Raw genomic sequence first — 16,662 nt, forward strand, 5'->3', positions numbered from 1 at the left:
CGGAGTCTGTGCTTTATAAAGGAAGCAAGGATTGAAAGAAAAATCAAAACTGGCTGTAAAGAAATAGTTTTGGTATTTTGTAAAGACAAGGCCGGCTGTAATAAAAGAATAACAGATAAAATATGTGGTAGTTAAAGTAATTTATATTGGGAAAATTCACAAGCAAAGATATTTTGATCAATTGCAAATAGAATCTATACTCCCCTTATATATATTATGTGGTGGTTACTGAGCTAGAAAAAAAATGTTTACTTAATTACTATTTAAGTGAGGCTAGAGATAAACAGTGATGTTTACAACTGTTTTGAATAGAAAAATGAATGTTAGAAGAAAAAATGGTGAGCAGCATTCTAGATACAGTATCTAGAGAAATACTTACCTATATTTCTACCAGCCAGCACACTTTGTTGTATTATGTGAGGAAAAGTGACCTGTTGCTGTAGAATATTTTACTCTACATTGGAGATTCCTTTCAATGAATAAATGTTACCAGTTCTAATACTGTCCCCATTACTCCCATGTTAGCAGACTCCCATGGTCCTGCTCATGCAAACCTATAGGGACTACTCATGTCTGTAAAGGCTTGCAGACTCAAAAGCTCCATACAGTAACTCCTCGCTTAACATTGTAGTTATGTTCCTGAAAAATGCGACTTTAAGCAAAATGATGTTAAGCGAATCAAATTTCCCCATAAGAATTAATGCAAATGTGGGGAGGGGTTAGGTTCCAGGGAAATTTTTTTCACCAGACAAAAAACTATATATTATATAGATATACACACAGTATACATTTTAAATAAACAATTTAATACTATTCTCAGCTATGATGATTGTGAAGCTTGGTTGAGGTGGTGAAGTAGAGGGTGGAAGAGGGAGGGATATTTCCCAGGAAATGCCTAGTACTCAGCTGAGCCCTCAAGGGTTAACACGTTGTTAATGTAGCCTCTCACACAAGGCAGCACGAACACAAGGGAGGGGAGACAGCATAGCAGACAGAGACAGACACACACCTTGTGTGTGGGAGCGAGAGATGCACACTGCTCCTTAAAGTAAGCTGACCCACTCTTAGGGCTTGGCTACACTTGCAAGTTGCAGCGCTGGTAGAGGCTTTCCAGCGCTGCAATTAGTAACCGTCCACACCTGCAAGGCACATCCAGCGCTGCAACTCCCTGGCTGCAGCGCTGGCTGTACACCTGGCCAGGTTGGGGTGTAGCGATTGCAGCGCTGGTGATCCAGCGCTGCTCATCAAGTGTGGACACACACCAGCGCTTTTATTGGCCTCCAGGGAATAAGGAGATATCCCAGAATGCTTTTAACTAAATTACTCTCTTTGTTTTGTTATGCAGCCTCTCTTTGTTTTGTTGTGAATTCCGATCAGAGCTCCGTTGAACTGCTTATCTAAAAAACAAACACTGATCACAGCAAACAGGAGCTATCTGTACCTGGCTGTGAACGATCAAATGAGAGGCAGGGAGAGAATGTTTGCTTGACAGAGAAACAGCGTTGGAGGCAGGCTGTTTGCAATTAAGACCAAGGGTTCCCGAACATTTTGTGATTTTTCAATCCAGGAAGCTAAAGGGTTGGCTCCAAAAATCCACTCTCTCTCTCTTCCCTGCTCCCTTTCACAGTACACCACAGGGAGTGAGTGAAACAGCGGGGAGTCCGTGTTGGAAGCAGGCTGTTTGCAATTAAGAGTTAAGACTAAGGGCTCGTGAACACTTTGTGATTTTTCAATCCAGGAAACTTAACACACAGTATTGGCTCCAAAAATCCACTCTCTCTCTCTTCCCCGCTCCCTGTCACAGTACACCACCCACCACCCCCCTCTTTTGAAAAGCACGTTGTTGCCAGTTGAATGCTGGGATAGCTGCCCATAATGCAGCACTCCCAACAGCGCTGCAAATGTGGCCACACACCAGCGCTGGCAGCTGTGAGTGTGGCCACACACCAGCGCTGCTCCTACACAGCTGGATGACCAGCGCTGCAAACTACCAGCGCTGCAAACCGTAAGTGTAGCCAAGCCCTTAAGTGCATTGTCTTTTTAAGTGGATCAGGAAGTTGAGACAACAGCTGCTGCCCCAGGCGCTCTCTGTGTCTCTCCCTCCGTGTCCCCTCCCTGCTGTATATGGAGAAGGGCTAAGTGGGGGGCAGGAGCAGGGGGGAGGGGGACACCCTGACATTACCCCCTCTGTCCCCTGCACAGCAAGCAGGAGCTGAACTGCCTTGATAGCCTGCTGGGCCGCTGCAGCACAGAGAACTTAGGGGAGCAGGGAGCTGATGGGGGGACTGTCGGTCCACCCTGGTTCCACTAGCTAGCTGCAATGGGCTGCTCTTCCTGTAAGCAGTGGACAAAGCAGGAGGCTGCCAAACGATGTTAGAAGGGAACATTGCACAACTTTAAATGAGCATGTTCCCTAATTGATCAGCAATGTAACAATGAAACAACGTTAACCGGGACAACTTTAAATGAAGAGTTACTGTATTTCTAACTGACCCTTCTTGCTGATTTGGAAGTCATCTCTTGAAAATCAATTAGATTTCCTGTCTCCATTTCTCTTTTGAAAAATCAAAAAGTTACTCCAACACAGAAGCTTTAGAAGTTTTCTGTTTGTGGTACTAAGGAAGTTTTCCCTACCCAAAACTGTAGCACTCTGCTCTGCTTTGAATCCCCACTTCATCAGAGCACTTAGTTACATGATTAACTGTACATACTTGCTTAAGTCCCATTGATTTCACTATTTCAGACTTAAGAACACACTTAGCTGCTTTGTTACATGGGGATGCAACTGGGCATATGCCTTGCTGACCTGGGTCTTAAGGATGAACTCTACATAGAGGGAGGTGTAGAGGCATGTTGCCTCAGCAGAAGCTGAAAGGCCTTGTGGAACAGCTTCTGTTGCCTCATTTGCCTTCCTGCTCCAGACTGGTTAGTACCAGTGGTTAACAGTAGCCTCGAGAGAAATAACCTCATGAGAAGGTGAAAGGACATGAGAGAGAAAATTATTCACATCGGGGACCCTTCTAGAAAGCCCAATTTTTGCACCTTGATTTGGGAGTATTTATTCCAATAGTGAAACTGGTTATGACAACTTGTAGTAATTTTGCCTATTTGTCTGCATAAAAACAGTTCATTAGTAACATTCAGAGTTTTAATATGGCTCTGCAATGTTCAAAGCTCCACTAAGATCTTAAATCCATTTGCAGATTTAATATTCAGCTTGCAGTGTTTTACTCATTTATTTCAACTTGATTTGGCTGCCTTTAAATGTGATTAATACTTGGAGCTTACAGACCATTGATTAAAGAGGGGGGGGCAACTCCCCCTAAACCTGCAGCCAGACTTAGCTGAAAACATTGCCTCAGTAAATAAAAATAATAAAGAATCTGAAGATAAAATTATATCAAAATATGCCTCTGAGCTTAAAACTCAATCTGCCCAATTTTTATTGTCAAGCTATATGTTTACAGAGCTCTTGGAATTATTGGTTCTAAGAAGGGGGAAAAAGAAATCAAAACACAGAAACAAAACAAAAAAACCCTCTGTAATAAGAGAGTGTGTAAAAGTAAATTATAAATTGCATATAGAAAGCTCTTCTCTGGGATTATTGAAAACAGTTAATTTATCTTTCTTCCACAATGGGATTCTAGCCTGACCTGAAGTATGCTTCTGAGATACAAGAAATGATAATGATACCCAGAGCCGCAGTCTTTAATTAAGTCTGCATCCCATCTATCCATGATAGATGAGTAGGCACTTGACAGGAGATTAAAATTAAATAAAAACTCATTACCTTTGTGTGTGTGTGTGTGTGTGCAGGGTTTGTTGTGCAATAGCTTCAGAATTGAAAAATTAAAAATAAAAACAGAAGTATCTGGCTGTATGTATTTAGTAAACATTAAATGTCACAGTTTTTGTACCAGAATTGTACCTTTCTGAAACCTGGGCTGATTTCTGATTGCCAGAGGGAATTTTAGCTTTTTGAGTGAAGCTGTTATCTGGTTATTCCCTCCCCAGCTCTCACTTCTCCAAATTAGGTCACAAATTTTCCATCTACTGTGGCCCAGTTCTCATTAACACAATATTAAAATATCACATTAGACTTTTTCATAAGTCAGTCATATGCATAATTTGGTTTAACATTTCTGAGTGATTGTCCGCACATTTTTAGAGCAAGATTATAGCGAGCTTCTCTCAGCTGATATCCTCCTGATAGTTGGGAATCACAACTGAAACTCAATTATTTCAGAAAATTTACACAGGACAAAATTTAATTATAATAAATTCCCAAAATAGGATTTTAGAAGCTAGGGCAAGAGACATATCGGCTACATAATAAATCCTAAAGTTTTAAGAATTGCTTACAATTTCATTAACTCATTATAATACAGCTGGAATACCTGACAAATACTAAATTGTGGAGCTCATGCATTCCCCTGCCTGTGAATCAGATACAAGGCATGTCATGAAATGGAATGGCTGCAGTCAGTATTTGTCCCTATGCCTATTCCAGCATATACCTCGGGTAGGTGTGTGTGTGTACATTTAAGTTAAACATATTATATAATTAACTTTTTAAAACATGGAGTTTTGTGCGCGCTCTCTCTCTCTCTCTCAAATCATTTATTTATATTTATCTTATCAGATAACCTCCAGGTGATGCTTCTAGAGAAGCCACAGTAGTACAGTTATTTTGAGAGTGAGGAATCCAGTGTGCATGGGAGTGACATTCCCACTTTGGGAAGACTTTTTGAATTTGAAATAGCGTTATTAGCATAATCAGCAATATCACAAACATAGCACAGTAGACAGAGATAATACAAGCATCCAGAACTTGCACACTCACCATCCTTTGCAGGGAGTCTGGTAGTAGGCAAGATGACCCAAAATTGGTGCTTGGCTTGGCAAGTTACAGGGAAATGTCTCTGGAGTGCATGGGACTATGCTAATTGTCACTGTGCCTAGTGCATATTCAGTAGAGTTTTCAGTCCCTTTTCCTTTTCTCTATTTCCTCACCCTACTGATGTTGGGGTGCCCTTCTCCCATAGGCTTTTACTTCAAAATTATTAGCATATATGTCAGTTACCATGGCATTCCTTTGCTTGGACATCTGCTGATGTTCCTAACTTAAAATGTCTAAAACTGATACAAATTGGCAGCTATTTATCAGCAGTTTAGCAATACTTGCGTATAACAGCACTTCATCTTGTGATATGGGGGTCACTTGCTGGTTAATTGCTTATGTCAAGTGTTTAGGCCATAGGCCTTAGTTTAGCTAAGCTATTGTCTTACAAGCTGGAGACCTATAGGGTCAGTGTTACTGTCTTAATCATGTCTATACCTTATTTAGCATATGCCCGCATATCCGTACAACAAAATAGGAGGCTACAGACTAGATGTTGCTATTGTGTGCCATCTCTCCTTTTTCTCTCAGTTCTCTACTCACAGCTACTCTCTTCCTGCTCTTTCGGTTTAGGTTCTTAATGCTGTGGGTGTAAGGGGATTTTCTAACCTTCATGCTCGATGCCAAAGAAAGGAGAATAGGAACCTTGAACAGGAAGGGTCTTTTAACTCATCCCATCAAAGTACAAGAGGTGGTACTTCTCCTTTTCTCCCTTGAAACTGAGGTTTGGAGGTGGGGGAGAGTGTGACCTAGAGTTTCAAACATGGTATCTAAAGTTATTAATCTTGCAGCACTAGGCATCAGTTCTTCTCCACCCCTCAACCTAATTCATATTAGAAGGTGGCCTGAAAGGAAGGCAGGGTGATAGAGAAGAAGAGAGAGAGAGAAGATATGGAAGGGCCAGTGTTCAGGAACCTTTTGTGAGCTTAAGTTTCAAAGGGGTAGCCATGTTAGTCTGGATCCGGCGAATTGGGTATTCACCCACAAAAGCTCATGCTCCAATATGTTTGTTAGTCTATAAGGTGCAACAGAACTCTTTGCCGCTTTTGTGAGATTGTGAGCAGCAGCGTGGAAAAAGCTCATATTTACTGGAAGGGCCGGGTTCAAGATGGCATCTCACGTTGTCATCCTTTGACATGGATTAATTAGTCTTGTTGACTTTCTGGGCTTGCCCCGAATTCCAAATGCAACTACTATTCATCATCTAATTCATGATATTAAAGAAGGGATGTTTTAATAGGACACTTTGGGGTAAGTGGGGACACAAAGGGACATCTGGGAAAGGAAAAAAATGGCAATTTTCCATCCTTTTGTTTGGTTTTGCTTTTTGAGCTGTGAATGGAAATGAAATACACTTTTTTGTGCAACTCATTATTGAGGAAAGGAGTTTAGCAGGATTCAGAAAAGGATTAGACAATCATATGAAACGTGAGCGATTCTATAGCTATACTACCTAGGATAAAAATAGTGTGGACTCAGGCTTTAGTATGCTCTACTGACCAGGGTTAGGAAGAAATTGCCCCTGTGAAGTTATTCTGCAATTGACTGCTATGGGTTTCTTGCACTTTCCTTTGAATAATCAGGGACTGGTTACTTTTACAAACAAGATTTGGTACTTAGGTAGACTGCAGACAGTAACAAAAGAAGGCAGAATGGTGAAATCTGACATTAGAACACAAATTAAAATTGATCAACATAAATTCTAAAAAATAGGTAATAGCCTGAAGATTTTTAAGGTGAGAAAAAGTGAGGATGAAATTCAAGTTTGTTTGTTTTTAAATAACAAAACCTGTTCCAATGAAATCCTGTGTCATGTTGTTATCTAACTCTACTGGAGAAAACACAGAAAGGTCTTAGAAATGAAGTGGATGGAAAATGATGGAGGTAGAACTTGTTTTGTTTGTTTGTTTTTCTTCTCCCCCACCTAGGGATTAAATACAACACTACACTAAATTGAATAGTGTGCACTAAAAGTGGAAAAAGGAGATCTTACTATTATGAGGAGGAGAATTTTACTGCAGTAGCTCGTCCAGAAAAATCAAGGATTTAATTTTAAAGTGTCTGCTGTCATTATACCCTTTTCTATAATTAAGCAACCAATAACCAGTGCTTAGCTACTCCTGTCATAAGTGTGCATGAATGCAGAAGAGATATCGTAAGCCAGATGTCAGACTGTGTGTATAATGTATAAAAGCAACCTTTTAAAATTGTTCTGGAAATTTAGCAGCCCAGACACAAATATCTAATCATCTCTCTCTTACTATGTTAACCATAATGATACACACCAATTATATTTCTCTTGTTCATCAAGGAAAAAAAAATCACCAAAGCAAGTAGGCACCTATACAAGTAGAAGTTTTCAATGCCATCTTAGTGTAATGCCCTTGCTTTAAAATACTTAAGTCCAATTAATTAGAAATGTGGGGGAAAATGGAGCTATATGGATTTGAATCAGCTCAGAAGATGTTTCAATGTCTTGTATTCAATAATTTTATTTATTTATATATTTATCTCAGAATGGATCTTTTGGGTCTAAAGGGTAGTGTTAAATCTGAAATCAGTTTTTTTGTTGTTTTTTTTAAGAAGTTGCAGAAGAGATGATTTGGAGTAGTTAGCTGATGCAGGATTAAATATCACACTGAATTTTCTCAAATTCAAGACTATGTCTAAAATAATTTCTAGAAGACTTTGAAGGGTGGGGGGGAAGTGGTGTCTCATTTTGTCTTTGCACAAGCAATCACTTCCTACTACTAAATAGTTTAGTGAATTTAGAAAAATACATCAGGGGAAGAGGCTGATAAACTTCTAAAATTCATGAGGAAAAATATCCTTTACTCTTATTATTTTTTATTGTAGTCTTACCTAAAGGCCCCAGCTGATATCAGGGCCCCATTGTACTAGGCATTATGCATTTACACTAGTTGATGCTCTTAAGTTGGAAATGTAGTTGCTCCTTATTAACTGCTACACTATAGACAACTAATGCTATTTCACTATTACTGTCTTACTTATTTCAGTAGCACCTACACGCCCCAAATGACATTGTGATCCCACTGTGCTAACCATTCTACTTATACATAAGACCCAGTCCCTGTCCCAAAAGAGTTTACAATTAAAAAGTCATGTGATATCAAAAGTCTCTTTTTGTGCCTTATTTTTTTCTTTCCCTATCATGAAAGCTACTGTAAACATATGTTTTTGCAGTATTTCACTGTTCATTCTTAACACCAGTGAGCTGAAAGTCTCTTACTTCACTTTTCATGTCATGCAAAGTTTAAAACACATACAATGTATTTTTTCCATCAATATGAAGGGAGCAGTTTCCAATGCTATCTAATTGGAGGGTGGACATTTTAAAACCACATATGAGTGTTTTGGGGTCAGGGGCAGGGTGGGTTTAGCGGGGTGTGTGATAAGTTAAATGGAAAGAAAAGTAAAGAGAGAGAGGACATTGAAAAGAAGGGAGGAAAAGGGACAGGGGAGATGGAGACAAGTGTAAGAGGTGTACAGTAAAGCTGAGGTGAAGAGACTGAAGAAGGTGGAGAGGGTTTGGGAGGGAAAGGGTTGGAGCAAACAGCCAGTCAACACAGGACAGAGACAGTCCAGTCAAAACTGTTGAGAGTATAATTATAACTGGAGTTTGTAGTTGTATATAAACTATCTGGTCTGGACGCCACATTAAGAAACCAATTCTAATTCATTTTAAAACATAATAAAAGAATGGTATTTAAAACGTAATGATTTCTTTTTCAATAGTGTGCAATTTACTGAAAGCATATGTTCATTAGTTGCTTAAAAGCTGTATTTTGGAATAAAACCCATAAAGCATATGGATTCCAACATGATATTGTGCTCTGTAAGGTATTATACACAAGAAAAGCATGAATCAATATGCTCTGAATTCCTAATTTCTTATCAGTTATACTTTCCTCGCTTATTTTGGGATTTATTTATTTATTTTTAGCATTGTTATGAGCATTGATTAAAATTTATGGTTTTCACTGTGAAAAAGCTTTACAGTTTCAACTATAGAGCCTGATCCTGCAGTCTTTTTTCTCTGTGGTGGTCCCCGTGGCTTCATTAAGAAGATAAAATGTAAAGGCAGGATAATAAATTATAATAGTAGTTTCCTTTGCATGTTCATACTATATGTAATCTCTTAAGAGAGTTATTCATAGTCCAGGTCCTGTAGGTCTGAATAAAGTAAAGGATTTGCCACATAAGGAAAATCTCTCAGCAGTTTATTTACTGTCTCACCTACTTCTTCTCATGTTATCACTTTAAAATAGTTTCTTTATTTTCCAAGCTTTCTGCTGACTCTAGCGGGGGGACGGGGACAAAAAAGGAACTAGGTTTTTTTTGCTTTTTTTTTTTAAACAAAATCTAGCTCTACAATTTTCATCAGAAAGTGTTTTTAAGAATCCAGTTAGGATTTTAAAAAATTGTCAAATAACAAGTATTGTATTATATGGTCCAAGGCATGTTTTGAGGCCTTATTTTGCCTTTAGCCTCAATGGCAAACATTTGTGTTCTGCCTGAGCATATGACACTCTTTGACCTCTGTTTGTCAGACTAAATGAAGAACAAGCAAAGTTTGAGCTGTTATCTCTGGGAATTCTGGAATTCCTTTGAGGCTGCATAGGCATTTGCACTGGAGACTTAAATTGGCCATTTGTAGGGTTATTTAAGTACTGCTTTTAAGGTGAACAGCAGGCAAACACTCAATTTTAACGCAGTAATATTTTGTTGTAAAGTAAACTAGAAAAAGCCAAACCTAACTAATGACGGAAATGAAAAATATAGTTTTCTAATAGGGGAACAGAGTTAAAACAAACATTGTCTGTGCTTTCTTGCTTTAGTCATGTAAGTAGTTTTTGTTTCTAAAACATAACAAATGTGAGGCCATGTAGTGTACTTCCCGTGTTTGGCATGCAGAAAACCTATGAAAGTCAAAGAGAGGGGTTTTTTGAGGCTACATATCAGGCTATATATATAATGAAGATGAACCATGCTATACAAGCATACTGAACTGAATCAACACTATTAATAGATTTTAATGGTCCAAACTCTGTCCTGCTGAGCGCGGGTGCAATTCCCTTTACTGTACACAAAGGCTGAATTTAGTCTCTTGTATCTCTGTTATTCTCTAGTGTCTGAATCTGTTGTTAGACCTCTTCAGCAATACCTCATTAAACATGTCCCCTGCCCTCTTCTCTTGATCTGTTCCCTATATTCATGGATCAGGGTGTAGCAAACAAGTGCACACTCTCTTTTACTCTAATTCCAACTCACCTAAAAGTCAATGGGAGTTTTTATTTAGAATTTAATGAGAACTGGATCAGACTCTTACATTCTTATTGGCCCTGGATAAAGATTCTGCAGTATAAATAGCCTCAGGGTTACAGAGTCCTAGAAAGATTGCATTTCTTAAGATTGTTCTCTTTAATTAGGAATTCTAAAAAACCCAGACTGTCTTCAATTTTCCTTTTACTTGAAGGACTAATGTACATGGAGTTGACATGATAAATAATACTGTATTAACAAGAGAAAGAGCTGTAACAACAATGGACTTATGCACACAACTCCCCAGATACTGCTTTGAAAATTGACTCTAATGGGATAATTTATGATGCTTGTATTTGGCTAGTAGCTAGTGAACTATCCATGAGCTGGCAGGTAGAGGATAAACTATAACTACAGAAATTATTTTTGAGTAACTTGGCACATCTGTACCCAGGATTTATTAAGAAAGGGGCAAATGAAGCTGGATCAGCCTGCAGTCCTAAGAATTGGCTTGTTTATCCTTGAGAAATATTTACAATGTCATTTCTATGTGCAGCAGGCCTCTGGGCCCGAAGAAACAAAATAGCATTCATTAGAATACCCAATTAAGGACAGGAAATTTGGAAAACTGCTGTATTCAATTATTTCCCAAAGAGACTTCATGTAACTCCCTTCTCATTGCTTTGAAAGTGTATCCCATTAGGTTGCAATGTTATATATCATAATAATATGAAGCAAACCCAAAGTAATATGATATGACACAAACTTGCAAATGTTTTTTCCACTTTATTTGGTAGAAATAGGTCAAATGATTATGAGGCAAGTGCTGAATTTTAAAACGCAGACAGTGATAATTAAATCTTAGAGAATCTATCATTCAGGGTCTGCTAGTGGGATCAACATTAAATGTTTCCATTCTGGAAGCCTCTCAGATTCTGCTAAAATATATATATTTTAATGAGATGTATTTTTGGCTTGGAAATAGGAATAGGGGCAAAATAGAGAAGAACCAGCAGACATTTGGATATCTGTGAATCTTAGTGGGATGTAGCAATCTAAAAAGTGTGGAAGACAGAGAGGAGGGAGGCTGCGTTTTGAGAACACTGAGTTTCTGGATAATATGTTCCTGCTTGCCTTGTTGTAAACCGTGCATCTCAAGGTATAGTGAAAGATTCTCCACCTTCTAGATAGAGTGTTATTATTGCCTATCTCCCAACCATATCTGGCACTAGGGAATGAAGATGATGTTGAGGTTGGATTGAGTCAGTGTTTCTGTCCTTTCTGCAGATGTTGAGAGGCCTAGAAGCTAATATTCAGGCTATTTCGACAGGTACATACACCTGAATATCATTAGGAACCGTCTTGGCTCAAAACATCTAGACAAATTTAGATCAGAAATAAGGTGCACATTTTTAAAGGTGAGGGTAATTGACCTTTAGAACAACTTATCGAGGGTTGTGAGGGATTCTCCAACACTAGCAATTTTTAAGTCAAGATTTGGATGTTTTTCTGAAAGATATATCTAGTTCAAGCAGGAACTAATGGAGGACAGTGCTGTGACTTGTGTTATTCAGGAGATCAGACTAGATGTTTATGATGTCTTTATAATCTATGAATCCATGGAGGAATACAGGTTCCAACATGCCATCTGTAGGTTTGACAAAGGGCAAAGGGTCAGGATTTATTGTACAGGGGACTTAAAAAGCTGGAATAACCCCAAATTTCATCTTCAATAAAACAGATACCATTGTAGAAATCACAAGCTCTCCTTACTCGTGTGTGCCCCGCAATATGATGCTGATAGTTTTGAGGGCATGGTTTAGCAATTTGTAGCTCAGTCAGTGCCTTTATTTCATGTTTTCTAATTTTCAGAAATGTTTTCAGTTCTCAAGCTGCTCTTCTGTTGCTTTGTCAAGTGTTCTACAACTAAGAACACACAAGAGCATCTCTTGACTCTTGTATGTTCTTTTTCTCTCACCCAGGGCACATCCCATTTGAACAAGATTACAGTGGAGGGCAGTGGTGTTCAGTTGGCATGTGTAGTGGTTGGGGCCTGCAGCTCCAGCCTCTCTTTTAGTTCAGTGTGTACTGAACCTCCTGAATGGGGTTCAGCTGGATCAGCTTCCTTGTCAGTAACCCCCAGTCTTGCCCATCCCAGGCCTAGGCATAGGAGAACCTGGCCTGGGTAGTGAGACCAGGGCCCTGCTACTCCACCAGGTCTTAGCCCAGGTACCTAAAAGTATGATATCATAAGATGGCCTATGTTCAGCCCACCTCCCACTCATCTTCCCAAGGGCCATACCTGATACCTCGTTTTGAGGTGTGGCTGCTGTTTAGTTATAGTCCCTTGCTTCAAACCCAAGAGTCTTGGGGCTGAGGCAGGAGATGCACATGGTTCTCCCTACCTTTCAGGTGATGTCTGAAAGGAGGTGAAGGAAGACTCAGAGCCAGACTTCCTCAGTAAGAGCTGTTTCTATTGTTGCAGGGCTGTGCTCCTCCAGGAAATGGATTCTCTCCTTCTTTTCTTTGTCTTTGTTTTTTTGGTGCAGCAGCCTCATCATAAAAGGTTATGGCTGCCACTTTTCTTCATTCATTTTTAGCCAAGGTATGGTTGATTTTTTAATTTTATTTTAATATCTTTTCTCTCAGTCTAGTGTCCTTAATGAAATACAGCATGCCTGCCTTTCTTTTTCTTTTTCTTTAACACTATTCTATTTCCCTGACATGCTCACTAGTCACTTTTGAGAGAAATCTTTGATTCCAAGCTGACTCAATTTTTCATAAAGAAACTCTTTCCATAGAATATTGCCCATAATGCCATAGAACATGATCAACAGTTTCTATGGTTTTGCACACATCATACAGTCTATATTTATGTCTTTTAAATAAGTTTAATTTATCATTTAAGGCACAATGACCTGTAACACTGTAAAAATTACTACTTCCCTTTTTCTATCTTGACTGTGGAGTATAGTATTTCTTTCAGTTTTTAACCATACATCCGTCGTCCTTTTGTTTCTTTAGTCCATAGTTCTTCCCATTCCTTTGCAAGCTCCTTCAGGACCACACTTTTAAATTATTCTCTGCTTAAGAGTATCTTAATATCCAACTCCTCATGTTTTAGAGCTTGTTTTTCTGCCTTGTTAGCCATCTCATTTCTGCGTATTCTGATATGAACCAGCATCTATGCTATTGTTACACAGACACCTGCTTGCATTATTTCCATTGATAGAAACATTATTTCACTTTATGTCATTTCTGCTTTCCAAAGTCCCTGTTCTGATTGTCATTATCCCAGGCAAGGAATCAGATAAAATTACAGCTGCGGCCGATTGCACATATCTTACCCAGTCTACTGCTAACATTATCCTCATTAGTTCAGCTGTCATAATGGTCACATAATTCGATAGCCTTTTAGCTTTCTGGAATCCAAGACCAGAAACACAGAAAGCTATTCCCACTCTATCAGTGCTGTCATCTTTTGATCTGTCCATACAGACTTGTCAAATTGGCCCCATTTTTCATAAATTCAGAAATTTTGTTGATCATAATGTGCGCGTTTTTTTGTCTTCCCTCCGCTTTTTCATACCTTTCCAAATCTACAAATGGGAGAATAACTGTCCAACTGTAATTTCATTGCCCATGACTAAAAATTCTTAGTTGTCTCAATTCTTCTTTTTACGTCTCCTTTATGAATTTTTGATGTTGATATTTTGAGGAAGTCTGTGGCAATCCATATAATTTTGTATACCAAGTTCCTCATAAATCTATTATGTACTTCTATTTTCATGATCCCTTTTATTTTTTCCCAGAAGATTAGATCTAATAGTTTCATCCTTGGATTTATAAGTGCTTCTCCGGTGGCTGTTGGCAGCATGCACATGGGTGGTGTTATCATAGTGCCATGTGCCCATTGGAGAGATTGGGTCTGGAATAGTTTCAAGTTTCTAAGATTTGTTTTTGAGACTGATGCAAAAGCTTGGCATCTGTGGTCTAAAATTGGCCATAATACTCTATACATCATTATCAATATGGTCTTATTTGTACCCCCATTTATTTCCAGCTACACTTTTAAATAAGTCCATCCTATATTTAACATTTTTGTATGATATTATCTATGTGACCTTTCCAAGTTAATTTATCATCAAACACTACTCCTAGCTCAAAAAATTGTGTTCCTATCTGAATCTTATAAGAAATAAGCTCCAGTCATCCCATTCATGCATCTCAAGCATTCCTCTTTTTTTTTTGTTTTTTTTTGAAAGGGAGACTTTAAATCACCAATCATTTTCCCACTTGGAAATTCTCTGGAGTGCCTCATCTTGCCTTCTCCACAGCTACTTTAAGTCTTTTGTGGTTAGTCCATATAGGACATTGGTCTGTGAAAAGGGAAATACCTATTCCCATCTGCACACTTTCCAGGAAGTCATTTATCATAAGAAATAGAATGTCTGATAATACTCCCTTGCGGAGTGCCATTTGTAACAGGGCTTTGGAGTGGAGCCCGGGGCTGGAGCGCAGAGTAGCTCCAGAGCAGTGGAGCTGCAGGTTTTTGCCTGGAGCTGGAGTGAAGCCGGAGCACAGCTCCAAAGCCCTGATTTGTAAAGTTTTAGGTTTTGATAAAGCGCTTTTCACTTTGATTTGTATAGTTCTGTCACTTAATTTCCCTTATTTACCAAAACAGTCTCCCTTTTATTCCAATTTTGGCTAGTTTATATAGGAGGCCTTCTCTCCATAACATGTTGCATGGTTTTTCAATGTCTAGGAATAGTATTATCATAATGTTCTTGGTCCTTATGTTTTTTGGTACTTCTGTTTCTGGTCTCACTATATGATCAACTGTGCAGCTTTCTTTTTTTAAACCACTTTGTACCTCAGCTATAATATCATTTTTCTCCAAGTATTCCACTAGTCTTACATTTATTTGAACCTCAAGTGGTGAACAAGTTCACATACCTGGGGTCCACTATCGCAGCCAATCTTTCACTTGAAAAGGAACTTAACATCCACATTGGAAAAGCCACCACAACAGTGTCTAGACTGAAAAAGAACATAGGCGCCTGCAGCACTCCCAAGTCTTACGCAGAGCTCTGCTCCTGGCTCAGCATGCGGGATTCCAGCCCTACACCTGGGGCTCTGCTTCTGGCCCCCAATGCAGGGTCCTGGCTGCTGGCCCCAAGCCCAGGGCTCCGCTTCCTGGCCCTGCATGCGGGGTCTTGGCCCTGTGCCCGGGGCTCCGCTCCCAGCCCCGCACGCAGGGTCCAGGCACCGCGCCTGGAGTTCTGCTTCTGGCCCCCCACCCCACACCCAGGGCTCCATTCCTGGCCCACACATGGGATCCCGGCTGCTGGACCCCCAGCCGGGGTTCCCCTCTTGGTCCCGACCGGCTTTTGCCCCGTACCTGGGGCTCTGCTCCTGGCCCTGCACTTGGGGTTCCCCCTCCCGTAGTCACAGCCCTGGTCCCGGACACAGCTTTGGGGAGAGGGCGCAGACAGGTGTCTGTCTTTGAGCATCTCTACTAGTAAAAGATTTCCCTGTGCCACTGAACAACAGGGTATGGCAAAACAACAAACTGACAGAACACACAAAGATCTGTGTGTATTGTGATGTATTATCAGCACGCTTTTTATGGGAGCAAGACATGGACCTTATACTCTCATCAGGAAAAGAGGCTCAACAGTTTCATATGTCTTGCCTTCGTCGAATCTTTGGAATCTCCTGGAGGGACAAAGTCACCAAAACTGAGGTGCTCATGTGGGCCAGCATACCCAGCATCCTCACACACAGATGCCTCGGCTGGCTTGGGCATGTGTGCCGAATGAATGATAGATGCATCCCAAAGGACATCCTCTACGGCAAATTGGTATCTGAAAAAAGACCCAAAGAATGCCCAACATTTTATTTCAAGGATGTGTGCAAGTGAGACCTCAAAGAAATGGACATGGATGTGGACAAATAGGAAGATCACACTCAAGACTGCAGCCTTTGGAAACAAGAGCTTAACAAAGGTCTCCAGAGTTACAAGAGGAGGCAGTCCAGCTTAGTAGAGGAGAAAAGACCTCACAGAAGGCAGAGTCCAAAGGGTCGAAATGTCACCTTTAAATGTGAGAAATGCAGCAGAGATTGTCTGTCTTGAGTGGGTCTCTTCAGCTGGGACTGCCATAAAACCAGCTGAGCAAATTCTTTACCTCTCAGGGGCACATACCCATGGCCTCTGGAGACTGAAGGATGCCTACTATTACTACTACATTTATAATTTTTTCCATGATTTTCCCAACACATGATGTGAGAGCACTAGGCCTATAAGCATCAAGTCTTGCATGCACCTTGCCTGGTTTCCTAATTGGTATAACCAAGGCTTGTTTCCATTCTATTGTCAGCAGTCCTTTTTTCTCATATGTCATTACATACCTACAATAGAAGCTTTAGAATCTCTCCCCTCCCGCCCCCCGAAAACTGTTGCAGAATTTTATTACATA

The 16,662-nt window shown here is 39.9% G+C and overlaps 1 long non-coding RNA gene across 3 annotated transcripts in view; it reads left to right on the plus strand.

The window, feature by feature from the left end:
* The window catches only part of LOC120407135, a 179,935-nt gene that overhangs the window by 64,632 nt on the left and 98,641 nt on the right, over positions 1-16,662 (plus strand). The window lies entirely within an intron of this gene.

Source organism: Mauremys reevesii, linkage group 5 (genome assembly GCF_016161935.1).
Source record: "Mauremys reevesii isolate NIE-2019 linkage group 5, ASM1616193v1, whole genome shotgun sequence".
In the NCBI taxonomy this organism is placed as follows: Eukaryota; Metazoa; Chordata; order Testudines; family Geoemydidae; genus Mauremys; species Mauremys reevesii.